General features: G+C 39.3%; 1 protein-coding gene across 1 annotated transcript in view; it reads right to left on the bottom strand.

The window, feature by feature from the left end:
- GDA (guanine deaminase) overlaps window positions 1–19,290 on the bottom strand; it is a 172,110-nt gene that overhangs the window by 111,473 nt on the left and 41,347 nt on the right. Inside the window, exon 2 of the mRNA XM_086685008.1 lies at window positions 2,982–3,097. The gene's annotated coding sequence lies outside the window, so the exon portion shown is untranslated. The remainder of the gene's footprint in view (window positions 1–2,981; window positions 3,098–19,290) is intronic.

Below are 19,290 nucleotides of genomic sequence, written 5' to 3'. Positions count from 1 at the left end.
AATTATATTCCACTCTAAGTGAAGCAGTGCCATTAACTATAACAAGTGTCATGCAGTTTTAAAAAGACCAGGCTAAGTCAACCATAAAGAACGGACATTTGGAATGCTACGGATTTCCTCATTTTGAACCATGCAGATGGCCAGTTTGAATCAGTAGGGTCACAGGGAATTTTCTTCTTGTCAATTTCCTAGGATTGACTTTGTATGCTCTCCTTGAACAGATCTGAGTATTGCAGACTGACAGTTTGCTCAAAGAGAGACAAATACTCTCAGAAAAGCTCAGATAGTTAGGATAAACTTGAAATAGGGATAGAAAAACTAACCAGTTCTGCAATATCTCTTTTCAGTTCCTTGTACACCCAATTCTTGTCTTGTTCTAACTGGGCAAGCAGATGTGATCAGCCTCGAAGATGAGATGACATTTGCCTGTCACTACGGGCATAACCATTACTCAACATCTGGCAAGTTTGTGAGTCACCAACATTTATTAGACACCCCAGCATAGTGACTAGAGTATAGCAGATGCTCAAAAATGTTTGTTTGGCAGATGGATGGAAGGATGGATAGATGAATGGATGGATGGATGGATGGATGGATGGATGGATGGATAGATGGATGGACAGACTGATTAATGAATAAACAAACTAGGTACCAAGGTTGAAAAATAAGTTAAATATTTATATTAAATTATAAACTTATATATAGAATTTTCCTTTATGTAACTGTTGAAGTAGGACAGGGACATAATAGAAGTTTCTAGGGTCTAGGAAACATGAGAATAGAGTCCATTCATTCTTAGAAGCCAGATAAACCTATGTGCTCTGAATCCAAGACATTACCCTACCTTGAAATATCTCTCCCACCTTCACCCTGAGCAACTCTAATGTTCATAATTCTGCCATAACCTGCTGCTGAATCATGTTGTTGAATGTGTTGATAAACATCTATATCACTGTATCACTGATTTTCTTTTACTATTCTGATAACAGTATGCCATATAATTGGTCTCCTTTGCAACTCTAAATATGTTATCCTATACATATAAAAATATTATTTTAAAAAAGAGTCCTTAGACTTCTAGTAGGCCACCAAGAGTGTACGGAACAAAAACCATTAGAAACCACTGCTTGAGGGGCGCCTGGGTGGCTCAGTCCACTGAGCATCAAACTTTGGCTCAGGTCATGATCTGGTGGGTTCCAGCACCCGAGTAGGGCTCTATACTGACAGCTCAGAGCCTGGAGCCTACTTCAGATTCTGTGTCTCCCTCTCTCTCTCTCAAAAATAAACAAACATAAAAAAAACAAACAAAAACAAAAACAAAAAAAAAAACACTGCTCAAAAGGCAAGTCCCTAATCTGCACACCTCATTTCCGTTCTCACCCAAGTGGCAGAACTTAGTCACATGGTCACACCTCCCTGCAAAGGAGATTGATAGATGTAATCATTAATGATGAGTGCTTTGAGTCCTCTCTCTCAAATTATCCAGGATTGAAACATAAAATATCAGATAGCACTGAAAATAGTTTTCATTTGTTCTAAAAAAGGTCATGACTATTTTATTATATTGGTTTTAGTACATTGGTATATCAAATGACTAAAACCCTGCTCATCAGTGGTTTCAAAAAAGGCTCATTACCAGAATCAGTTGACCACTTTAACATATACATATTCCTGGCTTCCATCCTCAGAGATTCTGTTTCAGTAAGTCTGGGGAGAAATCCACATACATACATTTTAAATTTTCTGCAGTGATTCTGATGATCATCAGATTTGAGAAACACTACTCAATTATTGTTTACTGAGTACTAATCTTCCTAAAGCAACTAGTCCTTCTTAGTGAATAATTTATACTAATTACTCTGAGTGATACCATTAATAAATAGTAAAAGCATAAGAGACTCTTAAAAACTGAGAACAAACTGAGGGTTGATGGGGGGTGGGAGGGAGGGGAGGGTGGGTGATGGGTATTGAGGAGGGCACCTTTTGGGATGAGCACTGGGTGTTGTATGGAAACCAATTTGACAATAAACTTCATATATTGAAAGAAAGAAAGAAAGAAAGAAAGAAAGAAAGAAAGAAAGAAAGAAAGAAAGAAAGAAAGAAAGAAAGAAAGAAAGAAAGAAAGAAAGAAAAGAAAGAAAGGAAGAAGAAAATAAATGGAAAAAAATAAAAAAATAAATAGTAATATGTATAAAATTTTGTGAAAATTCAAGTTTTCTTTTCTGTTTTTCAAGTTTCAATCACTTTTCGTCTCTCCCTTCCTCTGTTTTATTTCTCTCCCTCTCTCTGTCTCCCTCTCTCTCTTTCTCTGTCTCTCCCTCTCTCTCTTTCTCTCTCTCTCTCCCCTTTATAGTTTTTGCTCCATAACAAATACAATATTGGAATATTAAAATAAAGAACATAACATAATTTTCTCATTTGATGAGGTGACAGGTGGCTTGTATAATACTTATGAAAAATAATCTGCAATAGTATAATAGTATCCTTAATTCTATATATCTTTATTTGTGTAATTTCGCTTAAAAAGAGAAAAACTATGCATGTGTGTGTTTTTGTGTGTGGTCAGTAAGCACAGGTAAGGAAATGGAGGCCCAGAGAGATGAAAACCCAGAGGTACATGGTTCTAGGCAGTGGTACCAGGATTCAAGTCTAGGGATCTGAGTCTAGATAGGATGCTCTCAATACATCACTACTCTCTTCTGGACCTGTGGGACATGTTAAGTCAGATGTGAATAGACAACAGATATTCAGGTCTGAAGGTCAGGATAGAGACCTGGGCTCCAGATAGAAATGTGAGCTTTATCAGCACTTAAACATAAAGCCATGGGAGTGGATGAAATCCCCAAGATAGTATTCGTGATGAAAGTATTTGTATTTGTAATAAAAAGAAGACAGATTGGAGGAATTTCAACACATAAGGGACAGAGAAAAAAGAAGAAACTCACAACCCCAAAGATGGATTAAATGGGAGAAAAACTCACCAAATGGATGTTTTATGAAAGTCCATGGAAGAGAATGTTACAAGGAGAGAGCAGCCAATGGAGTCAAAAGCTGCTGCAAGTTAAGTTCTGGAGGTGACTCAGAAGATTCTTGGGCTCTAGAAACAAGAAGGTAATGGACAACGTTGGCTGGAGTGGTGTCAGTGATGTTAGGCACACGCTGAGCTGCAGTGGGTTGAGGAGTGAGAAGTGGAGATGGATAGTGAATACAAGTCTTTCAGGAAGTTTGTCTATGATGAAATAGAAATTAGGTCCCAAAGAAGGGTTTTCAGAGATGAACAAGCACAGAGTAACAAAGTGGTCAAGATACAATCCTGTAATCAGACAGAATTCAGTTTGACTCCCTTATCAGCCACATCCTTGTCGTATGATCTTATCTGCTGCTCAACCTTCCTAAGCTTCAGTCCCTTCATCTGCATAATATGGAAAACAGCACTGAACTTGAAGAGAGGTGGAAAGAAGTAAGTTCATAGATTTAACAGCCTCTGCCTCCACTCCCGTACAGACTAAATGCTTAGTAGATGGGAATCGCCATTTTATTGATGCTCTTCACGTACCATCCAAGAGGATATTGAAATGCCCACGGCTGAAGTCAGAAGCTGAAGACACAGGAAAGGGGTCTAATGTATGGAGTACTGTTTATGGGAATGCCGAGGGAAGATGAAATCCAAAGCACAGACTGACCACAGAAAGGAGAGTGGATTGGCAGGTGGTAGGGTAGGTAAGTTTGCAGGCTAAGTGGTGCCAAGTAGAGTCATTTTCTGTCTGTGTTTCCTATTTTTCTGAATAATGCAAGTGTTGAGGTCATCATCCCATCAAGGGACAGGTGCTAGAAGCATAGGTTTGATAAAAGGAGAAAAAAAACTTTAAATATCCACCCTGGAGAACCCAGGGAGCTACTTCGAGGTTGCTGATAAACATGGTGGACCTTATAAAACCCTGTTACGGAATTTGAATCACGTCTTAGGGACAATGGGTTTACGCCCAAGACTATGTGTATCAAATGTGTCACATTAAAAATGCCATGCTTTGTGTTTTCTGAATCATTTGCTTTCTCACCAACAATGATATGGACTGATGGAAAACAAGACAAGACGCCACTGCTTCTAAACAGCCTCTAATCTCATTCAGTTGCATAAAGATGCCATTTTGCTTAGTTTTTTTTAAAAAAAAAAAAACACCACACATCTTTGAGAAAAGTATTGCTGTCGCTCATAATTATTGACATGACTCACACATCCTATTGATAAGTATGCTTGCACTGCTCTTTATATGGCACTGGCAAAGAGAGAGAAGCAGGCAAGCAGCTTTTTAAAACGTTAAGTTGCTGTTCTTGCATAAGAAGCATGTGAGGTTGAAGCTTAACTTCAAATATAATAGAGTAAATTTTGAGGGTCAGAACTAGAGGATGGAATTCTACAATTTACACAGAAATTTATGACTCTTTTTGGTAATCTTTAAAATATCATTTAAAAACATGTATCTTTGCTGGAGGAATCACAATGGGAAAATATCCTACAGTCTGTCACAAAAATACCAGGTAATGGGTTCTTTATGCTTTAGTTTGGTTGATAAAGAGTATTATTTATCAAGCCACCATTATGAAAATAAAATAATGACATGTGATTGGGAGTAATCAAATGGATATTTTTTTTGAATCAATCACTTAAAAGAACATTTATTCTTCTCTTCCTTATTACAAAAATAATACATGTCAAGTATAAAAAAATTTAAAAAGAACCAGCTATAGAACCATCATAATGAAGTAATCACTGTTCGCATTTTCTTGTATTTTCAGCATTTTTCTAAGCATTGGCATGTATCCATGGGGTTAACAAAAGATATCATGCTATTTTGAAAATTTTCTTGGTTTAATAATATACATTTATGAATGTATGCAATGTTATTAAATAATCTTCAGCAGTGTTTTTTTTATTAGCGATTGTCATCTGAATGTGCTAACATTTAGAATACTAGTCCCTTATCGCTAAACATTATTTCTCCACTGACATTTTTTGTTGTTGTTGATGCTATAAACTACAATAGAATAAATATCTTTATAGATAATTCTTGGTATATAACTGTTATTTCTTTCATATATATTCCTAGAGACTTCAAAGTCAGGTAAAAAAGCTATGCCTACTTTTTAAAACACCTGTTGATTACTTCGAAAGATGTTTAGTGACCATCAATAGATTAGATACATATTTACTGAATTATTAGGTAGAAGTGTAGACAACAGGAATACTCAGCAGAGCAAATACAGTTTCTATGCCCAATGACCCTAAAGTCTAGCGAAGACAGAAAATAAACCATCATTTGTATCGCTAAAATGACAACTAGAAAAAATGCAGCAAGTTACAATTCTATTTCCTTATACATACACAGACTTTTAATACTAAGCCTAAGGAAAAAAAAAAAAGTCAGTTTGATGAATGACAACGTTTCTCATGCTAATTTACATTTCTTTGATTACTAGGGAAGCTGAATATTATTTAATATATTTATACTGCTCTGACTTATTTTGTGGAAAATCCTACTTTAAAAATCTGTGCAATTGTATGGCTTTTCTTTGCTGCTCCTAAAGTCTCATTTTTCCTTTTTATAAAATTTCTACAGCTCTTTAGAAATAGAGTTGAAATCAATATTGTGATAAAAACTTATACTTATGGCATATGACTTTATAGAGCTTATTTATCTTTATAACACCATAAGGAAGAATGCAGGAGGAATTTTTAAAAATTTTTTAATGTTTATTTATTTTTGAGAGAGAGAGACAGAATGTGAGAGGAAGAGAGGCAGAGAGAGAGAGAGACCCAGAATCCGAAGCAGCACCAGGCTCTGAGCTGTCAGCACAGAGCCCGATGCACGGCTGGAACTCACAAACTGCGAGATCATGACCTGAGCCAAAGTCAGATGCTTAACCAACTGAGCCACCCAGGTGCCCCAGAAGGAGGAATTTTTATATTGCACATATAAATGCACATTATCATAAATTATAAAGGTATTTGATGGTTCTAAAGAAAGGAATTAGGAACGAATTTCCCTCTCTATGCCTGAATTTACATTCTTAACATCTTTCTCCTACATGTATATTTTTACTTCTATTTATGGCACCAGCATTTTGTTCAGCAGAAAGACCCCTAAGAGCAGTCTGACGTAGTGGACCTTAATGATTGTTTATTGACAACTACCACTGCCCCCCTTCTTTTGTGTTTGCAGAACCCAATTTTGTTCTGTTTCCCACTCCTAAGTGAAGATAACCCTTAACCCCGCTCAATGGTACATCCTAACCAACCATGATTATTCCATTCCTTTTGCTGCGGTGACTGGCTTGGGTCTCAGCACATGATACACTTTCAGCCAATGAGCTGAAGGAGAAATCTGCTAGTAACCTCTGAGAAAGATTTCCTCACTTTTACAAAAGATAAACACAGAGAGACCATCTCATATTGTCAAACACTGTCATGTCTGCTTATGACCATGGCTGCCACCCTGAAACCAAAGCTACCCAGATGAGAATGGCTAAGCAGGAAATACAGAAAGAATCTGAATCCTCGATGACATCACTGAGTCACTGAAAAATATCAACCCTGCATGGGAGCCTTTCTTCATGACTTCCTCATAGTTGTCTTTATTGGTTAAGACATTTCATTTGAGTTTCCTGGTTCTTTTTGCCCACAATATCCTAACTGACATACTTTGGTTTGAATTTACAATGTAAACTTTAAGATTGTTAATTCGCCTCTTTGAGTTCAGTTTCTTCATTGGGACAGAGAGAGAGAGAGAGAGAGACAGAGGGGGAGAGAGAGAAGGGTGGGGAGAGAGGGAGAAAGAGTTGTTCTGTACATCTCAAACCATTATTTTATAAAAGCAAAAGTCATTTTAATATAAAAAAATAGAAAAGATGTGATCTTAGGGAAAAATTTTGGAAGTTAAATTAACTAAACCTTAAAAAAACCAGTATTCTATCTTTATCTTTCTCATTTCTTTGTGGAGTGAAAATTCCTCTAGATTCTGACTGAGAAACCATTTGATAAGAAAAGTCATATATTCATAAAGTAAATAACGGTATGAATACGTTTTTAGTTATATTTAAGATAAGATTACTGAAAAATCAGAGATTCTGGAGAACAGGAAGCCTGGGGAACCTTGATAGAGGTGTGAGGCCATGAGCCATGTGGTTAGTACAAGTTAGATCAGTTTCTGAAAAGAAAGGAGTAGAGCATTCTAGGCAGTAAACTGCATGAACAAAAGCTCGAGGCCAGGAACAGTTATGGCGAATGAACAGGCGTGGGGGAGCACTCCCACCTGACTAGGATGGACGTTTCATTCAGGGTGATGGATCCTAAAATCAGGACTTAGGGACCTTCAGGATTGCGTAGGTCTTCTCAGATGTCTTTCAGGTTGGTATATGTCTTCTCAGATGTCTGAGTTTTCAAAGACAATTTTTATATTTAATGGTTTTTTTTTAGGGATATTCTAAAACATTAGTGTAAGTGTTCATAGATCATAAGGATGGCCACTTAAACCTAGTCACTTCTACATCATTACAGACCAATTTTGGTATCCATATGTATGATCTGGTTCATGTGAGAACTCCCGGTTTGCTAAAAAGAAGTGACATTTTTTTCATAATGAGGACTATTCAGCTATGTATTTCTTGTTTCCTTTTGCTTTTTTTAACACACAGCTGGATTACATTTACTAGCCTCTCTTGCATTTGGATGTGGCCAGGTGATGATTCTGGCCAATAGAATGTGGTCACAAGTTATATGTGCAATTTCCAAGTCAGACCCATGTAAACACCCACCCCACGTCCCCTCCGGCACATAGAGCCTTTGCTCTTTTTCCCATCTATCAGCTGAACAGAAGGGCCACTAAGGACTAAAGGCGGGGAGAGCCACAAAATGGAAGGAATCCTGAAATATGGAAGGCTGCATGACGAGACTTTGACATGAGTGAGAAGTGAACCTTTATTGGGTGCAGTCACTGAAAGGCTTACATGTTATCAGAGCCAATACCATCTTTAACTAGTACATAAACATTCTCCTTCAAAAGAGAAATGTAGGTGGAAAATTGAACCATCACATGGCATATGGCAATAGTTTAGACTTGCTGAATCCTAGTGAAACCTGCTTTCTGGGGTACTGGTTAGCAACAGTTCAAGAACAGGGTTGTAAAGCAATTTAACACATAATGAGAAAATTTTAGTTTCACATTCCTGTGATAATTCAATTAAGTACTCTTTAATGTAGATTTCCAAAAAGGCAGAATTTTCTTCAAGAAAATAAGATAATTTATAGAGTTATCAATGATTCCATTAAAATTGGCATCTGGGGGCTCCTGGGTGGCTCAGTCAGTTAAGCATCTGACTCTTGGTTTTGGCTCAGGTTATGATCTCATGGTTTCGTGAGTTCGAGCCCCACTTCAGGCTCTGTGCTGGCAGCGTTGAGCCTGCTTAGGATTCTCTCCCCCCTCTTTCTCTGCCCCTTCCCCGCTCACACTGTCTCTGTCTCTCTCAAATAAATACATAAACTTTTTTTTAATGTTTAAAAAAATGTGGCATCTGAACATTTCTCATGCCTTGTAATTATTAGTAACATTCTGAACATTACATTTATGTGACTATCCCATAACTGCAGACTTATTACCTATAGTGGTGCCTAGTAGATATTTTTTGGTATTTTTAAAGCTAATCTGGGCAATTTTATTTTAGCAAAACAGCATCTTCTGTCACGTTACTGCCACTAATTAAAATTCTGTTGGTTTTTTAATTTTCTTGGTGTTTAATTTGTAATGGAGTTTGACTTTATGCTTATCTAACAACTATTACAACTATACCTATTGAAGCTTCTGGTAATACAAATCATTTATGTCAACATTGTGAATCCACGTAAGCTGTTTTTTCTTAAAAGAGATAGGCTCATCACTCAAGTTTGAGAAACACTGGACTAGATCGAGCCTTAATTGTCTCTTAGCAGTGTAAACTGGGCATTAGGAACAAAGGGTCTGCAAACTGAGGGCATCTCAGCTTGAGCCCAGAGGTCTGTTACTTACCAGCTACATGGCTTTGGGCCAGTTGTTTAACCTCCTCAAACACTGTAACTTAACAGAAAAGTTAGGATAATAATTATTGCCTCATAAGATTACGCTGCTGGTAACGTATTGGCACATGATGAAGAGTAGCTATGGCTGTCATCCTTTGAAGGTTTACTCATTTTCAAGCAGTTCAGCCTGGTGGAGTTGTGATTTGCATTTGTACAAATTTCTGATTTTGTCAAATTCGTATCATATTCAAGATCAATGACTCAGGAGGATTGCCTGTATTTTAAAAACCTGTCATATTTTTTTTTTAAGTATAAATCAGTGTTCCCAACACATAGCCTCTACATATAAAAGTGGACTTAGGTGAATCTCCACTTGGAAATACATTAGACCGAATTAATTCTATTTCTTAGATGCAAATTGTTTTTAAAAGGTTTACTTAGTTTTGGGAAAGCGCAAGCAGGGAAGGGCCAGAGAGAGGAGGACAGAGAATCTGAAGCAGGCTCTGTGCTGGCAGCAGTGAGCCCAATGTGGGGCTTGAACTTGCAAACTGCAAGATCATGACCTGAGCTGAAGTCAGATGCTTAACCTATTGAGTAACCCAAGTGCCCCTAGATGCATATTTTGAAAGTGTTCTTTCTAGTACATTAAACTATATATCTGAGTTTTTGTTAACTCTGGCTGACCTCCCTCATAACCAGCCCAAGTTTGTAAATCATGCACATTGAGAAGTCTGCATTCAAAATGTCCTTTGTTTTGTGGGGTGCTTGAGTAAGTTCTGTTGAATTGATATTCTGTTAATACACCCGTAATGGGCAAATTCATTCTCTCTTAATCTGATTTCTACAGAAAATAAATCTTGTCAACACTGGACTGAAACTAATTAGAGACTTCTAGACATAGAGAGTTGTCTTAGCTGGAACAGGCAATCCTTTAAAGGAGTTTCTGTAGACACGTAGACATCAGGAGGCATTGAAAATAAAGAAAGTGCAAAAGAAAGGAACAAACTGTCCCCTACAGTGGTGTGGAACCCCATGAGCTCTTGTCCATCTGGAACTTTCAGCTTTACACTCTAGGGACACAAGGCACTCTTTCTCAGCTAGAGGAATAATCACATATAATTTCTCATGGACAGCATGAGCATCCTGATGCTTAGTCCTTTTAGGAGCTCACGATGAAAAACCACTGGCATCAGTAAAAGGCTTCATACCAGAAAAAGGTTATTAAGAAGTAGCAGGGGGGTCCTTTCCTTTGAAAAAGGGTGTTCAGAGCCATTAGAATGCACAGAACTGGTTAACTGAGGGCACTGGACTTCTTACAGAGACAACATAGTGGAAGTCACACTGTGCCACAACACATTTGTCCACTATGGAAACCACCCCTCAGGGTTGGCCTCCAGCTCCCTGCAGCTTACTCCATGGTGACGCCAGGCCAAACTACAGGAGGATTTTTTTATATTATTTTGAATTTGTCAAACACAGGGATTCAACTAGGGTCTCAAGGATCACCTGACTCATTGGGAATATTTAGCACAGGTGTGTAACTGCTTTGGCGTGAGATGTATTGGTTTCATCCCAACTCAGCAACTAAGAAACTCTGTGATGTTGGGTAACTTACTTAACCTTTCACTCAGCTTCAGTTTCCTTTCCAATAAAATGCAGATGAAAATATCTATGCGGTAATTTGGGGGGGTTAATTTTAATAACAATAAAGAGCCAGATGATGGTGGGTACTTGGTAATTATTCATTTCTCTCCCTCATGCTTCTCTCCCCCTGCTCTTCCTCCTTTCCCCACCCTGCTTCTCTCTCCCTCCCATTCCCCACCCCTTTCTTTTTCAGAATAAAACTGGTATATTTAGGCTAATTCACTAGTTTTGGGGTACCTATTATGTGCCAGGCACCCTGCTAGTAAGGTGTAGTCAGGGAGGGTTTTGTGTGAACGAATGTGGCATCATGATTTATTGATATTCTAGTGTTGTGTTATAGCTTAATAGGCAAATTTAAACTACATAATGTCTTCTTGACTAAAGGCTCAAGAGTTGGATGTGAATTTCTACCCTTAAAAACTAATCCTCCTCTTCAATCTTTGCTCTTCAAAATCCCGGCCCAGTGATGCAAAAATCTAGATTGTCTGAGAAGGAATGTGCTCCAAAGTTGGAAGGAGAGGAGAGTGGCCCAACTTTGGGAAAAGCTGGACTCCCCAAGCCTGTAAGAGAGAGGGTGTGGTTCTACCAGTGGTGAGGACCTGCTTTCTACTCTCATACAGCACCCCAAAGGTGAATGTCTCCTTACTGAGTATTATGTCCTTGAAAGCCACAGCCATGTCCCAGGACTGCATAGGACAGAGAAAGAGTGTGCCTACAGCAAAAAAGCTGCCTGCTTCTGAGTGGACCAGAGCATCACAGGAACCAACACCATGGCCTTGTCCCACAGTGTAGATGGGGCAAGTTAGGGGTCTTCTCCACAGGGAAGAGAAGAGAATGAACGATGAAAAGCTAAATGATATTGTATGTCATACCTACCAATGCTGGCTGGGGCAGACTCTGGGAAGGGAAAGTCAAAATTAACTTTATTTCAAAAAATGAAGAAGACTTGGGGTGCCTGGATGGCTCAGTTGATTAAGTGTCCAACTCTTAATTTTGGCTCAGGCCATGATCTCACAGTCATGGGATGGGGCCCTGCCTTGGGCTCCACGCTGGGTGTGGAACCTATTTAAGATTCTCTCTCTCCTTCTCTCTCCTCCCCTCCCATTCTCTAAAAAAATAAATAAGTAAATAAGAAGTCTAACATCCTGCATCGAAGGTTTATGAAACAACTCAAGCCATTCTCAAAAAATCATTCTCCAATGTATTGCATGCTATACCAGTAGGAGGTTCAAAGTATCAAATTGAAACCTATGAAATTGCCATTCAGTAATTTCCTGTGGTTCAATCTAATACCATGGTTGTTCAGAGAAGGACACGACCAAAGCAGAGATGGAAAACTGGTGCCCCACTCCATCTGGCTTGTGTTTGGTTTGGGCCTACAATATTTTGAAATATCAAAACTCTAAATACATAAAATTGGGAGACTTCACTTCTAATACTGATCCCTGGCTTCTCTGGAATAGTCAGAATATTTGGAAATGAAGGGCCCATGTTCCATCATGGCAACAATTTGCCGAAGCTGAATACTGAATGACCTTCTTTAGCACACGTTCTCCAGTCTGCCAGTCTCCACAACCCCCTATTCTCTCTAAGATACTGAGGTCAATGATCAATAGCACTTTTTTCCCTTACACCTACCCCACCTCATTCATTCACCTGACAACCACAGATACTTGCACCTGCAACTCCTGGAGACAACTAGGAAAGTTCATAAAAAGGAGACAATCGGGTAGACAAAGTGGGAAAGATACCCCAGAAAGAGGGAATGGCATTGTAAAAGCCACAAATGCGTGAGAACGTCTGTCATGGCAAAGTGAAGCTGGGATGGGTAAGAAATGGGACCGGTGGCACACCAGAGTGGCTCAGTCATTAAGCATCTGACTTAGCCTCAGGTCATGATCTCACAGTTCATGAGCTCAAGTCCCACTGCAGGTGAGCTCAAGCCCTGCTGTGGGTAAGCATGAGCCCTGCTGTGGATGAGCCCACTTCTCTCTCTCTGCCCCTCACTCACTTGTGCCCTCTCTCTTTCTCTCTGAAAACAAAACAAACAAACAAAAACAGAAATGGCACCTATAGATGATGCTGGAGAGACAGGATGAGTCAAGACTGAAGAGCATTGTTTGTGATACTAAGAAGTTTACATATGAAACGTGATGGGAACCAGCAGAAATTCTTAGGCAGAAAAATTAAACTGTCATGTATATGGAATCTGAATTAATCACTCAGTTGGCTGTGAGGCAGATGAATTAGAGCAAGAAGAGGCTGGAGGCAGGGAGGCCAACCTGAAGACCGCTGCCAAATTCTAGTTCTAAGGATGCTAAGGATATGGACTGCTGGCCTCTTTCTTCATTTAAATAATACACAGACCTGGGGCGCCTGGGTGGCTCAGTCGGTTAAGTGTCCAACTTCGGCTTAGGTCATGATCTCACGGTCCGTGGGTTCGAGCCCCATGCCGGGCTCTGTGCTGACAGCTCAGAGCCTGGAGCCTGTTTCAGATTCTGTGTCTCCCTCTCTCTCTGACCCTCCCCCATTCATGCTCTGTCTCTCTCTGTCTCAAAAATAAATAAACATTAAAAAAAATTTTTTTTAATAAATAATACACAGACCAGATATTCTGCCCACTTCTATCCAGTGGAAGACTCTGAAAAATGAGGACATGATTAATGACTTTATTCCAGTGACGAATGTGTTGCTGCGAGGGAGGGAATGGAATAAATACAAAAACTGGGTTTAGGAATGTTGGAAAGAGTATGGCAGACAGTGTTAGTTAACAACCCAACAGACATTCTCTCCTTCCTGGCTACCAATTTTGCTTAGGTCTCAAAGTGCTCCACCTCATCTAAGGTCTCAAGACTGGCTTAAGTCAATTATGACAATCCCAGGGGCGCCTGGGTGGCTCAATTGGTTGAGAGTCTGACTTCGGCTGAGGTCATGATCTCACAGTTCGTTGGTTCAAGCCCCACACCGGGCTCTATGTTGGCAGCTCGTAGCTTGGAGCCTGCTTCGAATTCTGTGTCTCCCTCTCTCTCTGCCCCTCCCCCGCTTACACATTGTCTCTCTCTCTCACACACACACAAATAAATATTTTTAAAAAAATAATACAAAAAAATTATGAAAATCCCATATCTCTCTTACAGTGACTGGTCCAGGGGCATGCTAGTAATCTATTTCCAGGCATTGAAACACATGAAGTTGGCTGAGGTCTTCTTAGAGATTTTCCTCCTGCTAGGAAAAGTATATGTGGACAGAATCATTCATCTTCCAACATCCTTTATTCTTGCTTTGGTCCTTGCTATATGACAACGTGATGCTTAGAGCAATGGCAGCCACCTAGTGCTTGTGAAGGAAAAGCCAGGAAAATTGCACAGATATTCATTTGCTCATTCAGTGAATATTTACTGAACACTTACTATTGCTGGCCGTTCTAAGATTTGGGGATAACCTAGTAAATAGAACAGTCTTACACTGGATGTTTATCCAGAGCATATTATGAAGCCGAAAATATTAGCATCACTACTAAGACACTATGAATTAAATATTGTGTTACTTGCAGCCCAAAGTATTCTAAGTGATACAAAAGGTTCAGTATTACTAATATTAAAAAAGTGAATGAAATATATAAGCTGAACGTAACTTCCTCAAATCCCCAACCCCAGATATTTATTTGCATTTGTCACTCAGTATGCAGGACTTATACCCTATCCCACCCTCAAACACATACAGAGAAAGAAGGCAGGGAGGGTTTTCATGCTTATCTGGGATAGAGAAAAGAGTGATGTGGAACAAAAGGACGAAGAGAATCTGCTATCCACCCCAACTCTCAGGGCCTCCTATAGAGAAGCAGGGGTTATAAGTGAAAGAAAAAGCATTATGATTAAAGACTCTTAAGAAACTCTGCCTACGCAATCGCACTAGGTGCCATATTGCTACTTAGAGAGGAGAAGGGCATGACCCTAATCTCTGCACACCACAGGGGGACATCTGTCAGGAATCTAAGGGCAGCTGTGGAGTGGGAATGCCAGGAAACATTCCCACTGAAGATCCTCACTGAGATGACTGTGCTGCAGAACTTCAATACAGTGGCTACTAGCAATGGACTTGAGTAATGATACAAAATCAGGACATGTGTGGACTTATTCCTGAGTCCAAGTGAGATACTCGTGAAATTGCCAAAAAACTGGAGATGAGCTGAGGTCCTGGCATATGGCAGAGAGGGCTGTGAGGAAGCTAAATTCAGACCTTATTAATGTTCTTCATCTATGCCCACTGGTTGGGTTGGTAAGCTAGGAACATTCAGGTTACATTGCAATATTAAAATCAAAACTTTATTTATTTATTTTGAGAGTGAGTGTGCACACGCGTGCACGCGTGCGAGCAGGGGAAGGGTAGAGAGAGAGGGAAAGAGGGAATCCCAAGAAGGCTCCACTCTGTCAGTGCAGAGCTCACAAACTGGGAGATCACGCCCTGAGCTGAAATCAAGAGTCAGACGTTCAACCCACTGAGCCACCCAGGTTCCTTTGCAATATTAAAATTAAGAAAAATGACTGCAGCTCTCTTTCCTTCATTATTTTCCAATTTACAGATAGCTTTTTTTTTTCTGTTCCTTAATATAAAACTCCCTTTCCACCCCCCCAAAAATAAAAATTTATCAAATTTTAGATCTTGAGAATCTCAACAGAATTTAATCTTTTTCTTAGAGAACAGAAATACAAGTTTTTCACTTGAAAGTATGGGACACAGCAAATTTATTCAAGGAGGATGCTCTGAAACACAGTATTTTTTGTGGTCAAAGACTTCTAAATTCGTTGAATTGGACACCCCTTTGAAAATCTGAGGACACTCTAAACTTCTCTGCAGATAAAGCCCATTGGCATGTGCACACTTACTTGAAGCCTGTCCGTTCCCTCCAATCTCGGATGCCACAGGATCCTAGGTTAAAAGTTTATATCAGGTCTCAGCTTCTAGCACTTCTGTGGTTCCCTGTGGGAGTCAGAGTGTAATGCTGCTAAAACAAAGCCCATGAATTTGGCCCACCTGCTAGCCAGTTAGCATTATTGGAAGCCCCAGTACATCCCTGAACCTTATCAAAATCCATCAAGTGTAGATGATTCAGTGCTGATGAATCATCTTTCCAAGTAGGTGTTCTTCCTGGTACAGGTAATAATTTGATGTTCCACTGTGTCCAACTGAGAGCTTCCTCTTCCAACACAACTGATCACCACTGTACTGACAGTTGCAAACACTGACACTCTGTACTCATAAAACAGTCCTCATAACAATGATCTAAATTAAAGGCACTTCATCGTACACTTTAGAAACATTATCCCTTTCCATCCTTCTGGGAGGATGAGACTATGAACTATTAGTCCCATTTTACAGGTACGAAAACTAATGTTAAATGTCATGACCAAAGTCACACAGGTAATAAGTAGTAAAACACATATATATCCCAGTTTTATCTACACGTTTGTGTCCTCCTCAAGTTCATATATTGAAGTCCTAATTCCCCATGTGATGGTATTAGGAGGTGGGCCTTTGAGGGGGTAGTTAGGTTGGATGAAGTCATGAGGGTATAGTCCCCCCATGATGGGATTAGTGCCCTTATAAGAGGAAGAGGAGACACCAGAGTTTCTTCTCTCCACCAAGCAAGCATGTAGCAAGAAAGTGGCTGTCTGCAAGCCAAAAAGAGAGCCCTCACCAAAACTCAGCCCTTGCTGGCATCCTGATCTTGGACTTCCTGGCCTCCAGAACCATGAGAAATAAATGTTTGTTGTTTAAAGCCACCCAGTATATGGTATTTTGTTACAGCCGCCTGAGCTAAGACACCCAGGATGTCTGAGCCTGTGCTTTGCACCTCTGCTTTTTGCATTCCAACTAATATGAACATTATACTTTGTAATAATTTTAGTCCCAAGTGTCAACCCCAAATTAAATGAGTTAATAAAAGCTCAACATAAATACTCCTAAATCTCCTGAAATAATTTCAATGGAAGAAGATTGACTTTTGAGAGACAATAACATGTACAGGCATTGAAAAAAATAAAAAAAAAAAGTCTTTTCACTTAATTGTTAAAAATCCCCCATCTATATCCTGCCCACATAATTCTCAACTAATAATAGCCTATTTCACTCAGTGTCAGCAAAGAATACAAAATGCTGTAATCCACATGTGTGTTATTTTGTTGTACATGCCTGCAAACTATAATTAGCTGATATCTTCTTCAAACATCAAGTCAAACATTTTTGAGAGTTTTTTCTTGCTTATACAAAATTCAGTTGCAAACAGCCTAGAAAAACATTTTTTGTTCAAAAAAGAAGGGCAAGAAAAACAAACCCTGTTCTCTCTTCTATCACGATTTGATGTTGAATCTATCATCACATTCGCTCTTTTTAAATCATGTCTGAAATCGGTGTGACTTGAAGCAAAGAATACACCCATCGTAATATGAACATCAAAGAAAACACATCAAAGAAGATGACAGCAAGGAAGGGCCATATAAGAAGAGAACTAAAAATGAATTTTTAAATTGTATTTAAAGGTATCTTATTTAAGATACTGGTGACCTTGGCAAGAGTCATTTTGTTATTGATGAATGTGAGAACACAACTGCAGTGGCTTCAAACAATTATGGCACCTCTCCCCAATGGTCTGCTCTGTAGTGGTCACACGATCACAGTGCTAAATTAGCAACACATCTATGAGAAAACCAAGTCACCAAACAATAATAGTGTGGTTTCATACTTGTGACAGTAAAACTATCAGTTATAGAAATGTATGTAGGGGTGGCTTAGTTGGTTAAGCATCCATCCGACTCTTGATTTTGGCTCAGGTCATGATCTCACAGTTCGTCAGATCAATCCCTGCATCAGGCTCTGAACTGACAGCCCAGAGCTTGCTTGGGATTCTATCTCTCCCTCTCTCTCTGTTCCTCCCCCACTCATATGTGTGCTCACTTGTTCTCTCTCCAAAAATATATTTATAAACATTTAAAAAAATGTATGTAGGTATGGATATGGATAGCCTTATTTGTATATTTGTAAATACATGAGAGAATTGTCTGAAATGGCACATTATTGTGCCAGAGACCTGTTTCAGCCACAGCTGTGGTAGATGATGCCACACAGGCTCAGATGCATGCTGATTAATGTCCCACCAGAAAAGCACACCTGTGGTCTTTCCATACTCTGTGTTGGGGACTGCTCAAAGGAGCCTACTGGGCCTTGCAAACAAGAGTCACCCCAGAGGGGCAGGTGAGTGAACACCCCTAGAAGCAATACTCAACCAATGGGGAATAAGAGCTAATGGATGAATGCCCCAGACTACCCACCCCCTTTAAAAAGACAAGGTTGGGAGTCCTTCTGCGTATTATGTGTGTGGTAAAATATACATAACATAAAGTTACCATTGTAACTATTTTCAGTGTACAATTCTGTGACATTAAGTACATTCAACCTGTCATGGAGCCATCACCACTAACCATTTCCAGAATGTTTTCATCATCCCTGATATAAACTTTGTATTCATACCCCTCCCAAATCCCCCTTCTCCCCTCCCCTCAGCCCCTGAGAAGCTCTATTCTTTCTTTCTCTGTGAATTAGTCCACTCTAGGTACCTTGTATAAGTAGAATCATTTAATATTTGTTCTTTTCTGTCTGGCTTATTCCATTTAGCAGAATGTCTTCAAAGGTCATCTATGTAGTAGAAGAATTTCATTCCTTTTTTTTTTTTTAATTTTAAATGTGAGTAATTTTGCCTCTTTTTTGATATATAATTGACATATAATATTGTATAAGTTTAAGGTGCACAATGTGTTGAATTGATATATTTATATATTGCAATGTGATTACTACCATAGCATTAGCAAGCATCTCCATTACATCACATAATTGTCATAATTTCTCTTTTGAGGTGAGAGCATTTATGATCTAGTCTTCAACCATTTCAAGTATAATATTCAATTGTATGTATAAGCTGCATTTCATCCATCCATTCATATGTGTACATTTGTGCTGTTTCCACCTTTTAGCTACTTATCGTGAATAACACTACTGTACAAGTATCTGTTTGAGTCCTTGCTTTCAATTCTTTGGGGTATATACCTATAAGTGAAAATGCTAATCATGTGGGAATTCTAAGTTTAACTTTTTGAGGAGTGTCCAAACTGTTCACTGCTTTTAGGTCCTGGTGGAATTGAACCTCATGATCTTGATAATGTGCCTGGATACTGGCTCCTCCTTCTTTCCTGCCTCTCTCTCCTGCTCCCATGACCTTCCACGTGGAACACCTCCAGCAAGGTCCTGCAAGTCCTTGTCTCAGGCTCTGCTTTCAAGGGAACCAAAACTAGGATAGCACCTTATCTAAGAGTGGTTACACCTGGGAATCAGGAGTGGAAAAGGGGAGACGTTGCCGTTTTGAGCTTTTGTTCCTGTGTCACTTTTGTCTTTTTGAATGTTTATTATTAAAAAAAATTTTTTTAATGTTTATTTACTTTTGAAGGAGAAAGAAACAAAGCGTGAGCAGGGGAGGGGCAGAGAGAGAGAGAGAAACAGAATCCAAAGCAGGCTCCATGCTCTGAGCTATCAGCGCAGAGCCCGAT

The sequence above is a fragment of the Puma concolor genome, chromosome D4, assembly GCF_028749965.1.
Source record: "Puma concolor isolate L17-30 chromosome D4, mPumCon1.1.hap2, whole genome shotgun sequence".
Taxonomy (NCBI): domain Eukaryota; kingdom Metazoa; phylum Chordata; class Mammalia; order Carnivora; family Felidae; genus Puma; species Puma concolor.
Note: the sequence above shows the minus strand (reverse complement) of the source record. Positions and strands in the feature narration are given on the sequence as shown.